This window comes from Belonocnema kinseyi, chromosome 3 (genome assembly GCF_010883055.1).
Source record: "Belonocnema kinseyi isolate 2016_QV_RU_SX_M_011 chromosome 3, B_treatae_v1, whole genome shotgun sequence".
Lineage (NCBI taxonomy): Eukaryota > Metazoa > Arthropoda > Insecta > Hymenoptera > Cynipidae > Belonocnema > Belonocnema kinseyi.
Window position 1 is genome coordinate 151,164,715 of NC_046659.1, and position 5,228 is coordinate 151,169,942.

A 5,228-nucleotide genomic window follows, 5' to 3' on the forward strand; every position below is an offset into this window, starting at 1 on the left:
GTACTGTCTTGCCCAGCCTATCTTTATGGCAAGTTGATGCATTCGTCTTTTGGTCTTATGATCAGCTGTTGGTTTTTTTTACGGTTCGCATCGGCCAAAGCTTTCGCTGCATTATACACACAATAATTGATAGATCAGAGGTCGGATTCATCGGAAAAATGTCCACGAAGCTCGTCATCCATTTCAGCCAGATCTTTAGGCTTGAGAGAAACCTTGGTGTTGATGTTTCTCCGGGTCGTAAAGCATCGCTCTTCATCTATTAGATGCCTGCCCGCGGTTGGTCTTAGTGTCGCCTCTCTTTCTTTGTTACCGGCTTGTTCTAGCTGTCGTAGAGTAGGCGTTCCGCTTACATAGCCCCTTTTACGGAGTAGTTCAGCATGGTTTCGCAGACGTTGCTGCGAAAAGTGCGGTAGCTCCGGGTGTTTCTCGCACCACAGAGCATGCAGCCGTGCCATGTAACCCCGTTCACGGGCCACACTCGCATCGTAGCAGTCTAGCAAGTCGTGATTCAGTTGCTCCGTCCACCCAAAGGTCACGAGATCCCGCCAATCCATCGCATTGAATCCATTTTCATTGGTGTTGTCATTGTTGTTCCCACGAGAAGCTAGGGAAAGGGGTTCGTCCATCCTTGTAGAGTCCTGCATGCAAGGATAAGGCTGCTTACTCTGAGAGGTCGCCCGGTATCCCAGAGTCACCGTTCTAGAAACCTCACCCAGGTGCCATTCAGTTTTCGGCACGGTTCTCACACCTCCGCTTGGGGGTTAATTCCTTCGGGACCACCCCTGGACAATTGTCCGCGACTGCCTATTTATTTTTGTAACCATATTCAGCAGAAAAAAAAATATATATCTAATCTGTATACAAGTCTATTTCGCTCTTCCGAATCCCCCCGCGGTTGGCGGCGCACATGAAATGCTGTCAGCGTACTCTGTGGTGGTTGATCTTGCTGTTTTTTTGGAGTGTTTTTAAGAGGGAACCGAAAGGGGACTCCGAATGGTCTTTAAGGGTACTTTAAAGAGGCTCCTTTCGGTTCCTTCGGTCCGTCCGGGCATACAAGCAGTTGAAGCCGCCACCCTAATTGCGAGATAAGATTTTCGTTTAAGTTCTTCCTCCTCTAGGCGAGAGGCCAGAAAGGCTAGCCGAACAGTTAACCTTAAATCTTCTGTCCAGTCTAGCAAAACCATGTAATTCTTAACAACCAATTAGGGTAGTACCACGTTTATAAATTTTAGGATTGGATACCAGTCTCTCTGAACTCCTATTCGCCCCCGCCGGTACAACATCAGGGCATACTTGATTCAAATCCCCGAACCGCGTATTAAAGCCCCCCCCCCTCTCAGAACCACAGGCGTGAAAGAATCTAACTCTATTAATTGATTAAAGACTGCATCCAAACCATCGTGAAAATATTCATGGTCAAGACTCCGTTTGAAATAAATAAGACCTTCAATAAAAACTATAGCGGTATCTGTAAAGTTCACAAAAATCCACTCCGAGGAAGTATCAAACAACTCGTAGGGTAAACCTTTATGGACTCACAAATAGCGCAAAATCCCAACTAGCTCTACCAAATTTACTTAATCGCTTCGCATACACAGTGAAGGTGTCATGTTGATACAACCAAGAAGGGATTGCAGGCGCCGATGGAAGCAAGGTTTCGCTCAAACATAAAATATCCGTGTCCAAGTTGAACATTGATATATCTCCGGCATTGAAAAATCCATGACAGTTCCAGAAAACAATTCGAGCTAACCTTCCCCTCACCACCTAAGACAGATCATTTACTGCCCTTACGGAAGCTTTTCGATCCTCTTCGTAAAGTTTTTGATGGAGAACTCCGGAGTAAGTTTCCGGGTAGAAAATTGTTGATAGAGCCGTCCCTATTTCGACGAGTCTTCGGATGAAGAAGTTGCGTCCAACCCTGAATTAGTTTTTTTGAGGGTCCTACCCATCCGTCTCCTGAGTGTCTTCTTCACATCAAGAAATAACTCTAAAGAACTGGAAGGAGGGCCAGCAGACATGGCACTTATCTTTTCAGGTGACAGCATTTTCCCGACAAATTCGAAGTGGTTACCTCTTAATGTTACTTCGCAACCTCGATTTGTCGGGCTGCTCTTCTTTTGCATGAACTACTTCTCGCCTGCCTTTCAATCTTCGATCTGTTACTCGCGGCTGTCAGGTCTGTTGCCACGAAGTATTACGCTTTTTTGAAAGACCTGAAACCTTTGAGATGTAGACCCAAGCCTAATCAACACCGGTCTGGCACCAGGATACTCTCTCAGATGGAAAGCAGATTCCGTAACAACGGATTTTACTTTAGCTTTCGAGAACATCCCTCGAACAGACGAGACTAGGTCGTTATTGTATGAATCAGTTTCCTGGAGCTTATGTAGAATCACATTTTTTTAAACAGGCATCCCTTCGGAGCTGCAAAACCTGTTCTTTTAACAGTTCAAATTCGTTTTCCAAATCCGTGTTCTTCTTCTACAGATCATCGTTTCTTAATTTTAGAGATTCCGTTTCTCCTCTCCGAAGGTCTAATTCGTCCTGAATCGAAGCAATCGAACCCTTCAGGGCAGCTATATCATTTTTTGTGATCGAAGTATCCTCCTTTATGCAAGTTAGTAGGGTCTCGAATCGCTACGAGTCAGCAGAAGTCATGCCAGGAGCACCCATTCTTAGTACGAACCTGGATCGGTCAGCTGTTCGCCAGACTAAGAGTCAATCTCTGATGTACCGACAGTAGCCAGATATTCAGTTCTCGATTTTCACCGAGCAATACACCATAAAATTTAGGCAAAAACCTTACCACCAAAACAAAATTTAGCTAAACACCAGCCCCGCACTTCACGTTTAAAAACTCGACACAATTTCAGTCAGAAAAACCCACCACAGGCTAACAGACAGAGCAAAAACGCGCGCGACCAGTAGGCCCGACTAAATATTTCATCCTACTTGTCACATTATTTTATTATGTCGTATCTACTGGAACAGATAGGCCATCTGTTTAATGAATAATTCTATGAAAATCATACCAAAAATGAGTCCAAGGTATTGGTCAATTGTGTGAGAAGATATTTTTGAAATGACCAAAATTAATAGGAAAAATTATTAAATATATAATTCAAAAGTATTACTTTAATCTTTGGCTTATGCTTATTTTTAGTAGAACTTTGACAGGCTTACAGCTATTATGATCTCTTATCAATGACAAATCACTAATGTGGCACGTATTTATGGGAATAAAGTTACAACATTTGAGTAATTTTCAAGCAAATTAAAAAATCGTTGGAATTAATTCAACCAGAAAATGTAACATTACTATTAATTATTAACATGTACATTTCTTATATGAGTAAAAGTAATTATAGATATATTCAATGAAAGGTGTGTCGATTTTCAAGGAGACTTTATCATCCATTTTTTATTTTTCTAAAAAAACAAAAGGCTGGTCAGTGTCATTTCTAAAGCCAAAAATTCCGAATCTGAATAATTTAAAATCAAAATATTGTGCAAAAATAAAAAACGTATATATAGTAATTCTTGAATTTTGAAAATGTTAAGCAAGTTAAGCAATATAAAATACTTTATTCAAACTGGTTTTAAGATGTAATTTTTGCATTCTTATCAGAATGAGAAGGTATATTGGTTTATGTTGAAAATGTATTTTGCGGATTTGAGCTAATTTCGATGCCTGTATACGCGTTAACTTTCGAAAAAATTAGCCAATTGGATTGGCCTTTGGTAAACTTTTTTAGGCCCAAAAAAAGGATGAGTTTATTTTCCAGCCATGTTTGAACAACGAATCTATTCTATATTTTTTCATTCTATCTATTATATGGTACCTATGAACTAAATATCTCGGATTTTTTTTAATTCTTTGACATTCTTTTAAATTTTTAAAGTCAATTGAAAAACTTTATAGAATATTCCTAAAAAACATCTTCAAAATCATTCCAATTCTGAAAAAGAAATGTGGAAAAAATACTATGATATTTTCAATTTAGGAGTTTATTTATTTAAATGCTTGAAATTACACAATTTGTAGATTATAATATATCGACATTTATAGCACATCTTTTACATATAAATAAGAAACACTGATGAGAACAGGCCCGTCGGAAAATCCAGCCCCCCCTTGGAGCCCCCCGAAAAACCCCGGGCCCAACGAGAATCTCCCCTTTATTGGCGCAGTCTCTCAAAGCCTGAATTAGGATACATTCTCTGTGGCTGAAAATAATCATCATTACGAGATTCCATATAAGGCTCCAGGGGTAATCTATGGCTCACGTTTTTCTTCTTTTCGTACAATTGGCGTAATAAAGGTGCTCTATATTTCGCGCCTCCTGGTACTGCTACATAGATGTAGTCGACATGTGGGGCTGATGTTTTTTGTCGTACATGTTATAAATGCTCCTCTGTTAAAACTTCGAATTGGCCACTGGTATAATATAAGTTGCGCGGTACGTGCACCTGAACGCTCCCTGGAATATGACGATGAGGGAAATGTCTTCCCACAGGATTTTCTTTCATTTCCCCAAAAACACCTTCAAACTGATGGTTCCTCATTCGTACATAAAATTCAAATTGGGCCGGATGTACTTCGTTAGATGTTAACCAGTTGGGAACGGCATTTGCATTAGCTAGATGTCCGAAAGCACTAGATTGATCTTCCATTGCAATCTCGATACGTCTTTCAGGGAAATTAGGTGGATAATCTCGATCCATTCCAGCTGCACCTAATTTTGTAAGCAAAATTTCATATTTATGAAGTTTTTCTACACTAGTAACTTAAACTTTTAACAAAACTAACTATTATTAACTATTTAATCAATGGAAAACTTCAATGTTTTCACGTAATATCCAAGAAGTTGGCATCGCTATTTCGTATTTCCGAAAAATCAAAATTTGTCATAAATTGCTCTACATTATTGCTCTTTTGTGTCGGAATATATATATTTTTTAATCGAAATTTGAGCCAGAATTAAAAAAGAACTTTTCGAAACTTGAGAGCAGAGAAATTCTATACAAAAAAATCTCACAAACTATAAATAAGATCAACCCTAGTGAACATACGAGGGTGGATTGATAAGTTTCCGGCCTGACCAAGAAAAACAACGTTTTTCAGAATTTTTTTTTTATTTCTCAACATAATCTCCTCCAAGGCTGATACATTTCTCATAGCGGTGTTCTAGTCTAGTAATGCCATCTCTATAGAATGATTCGTC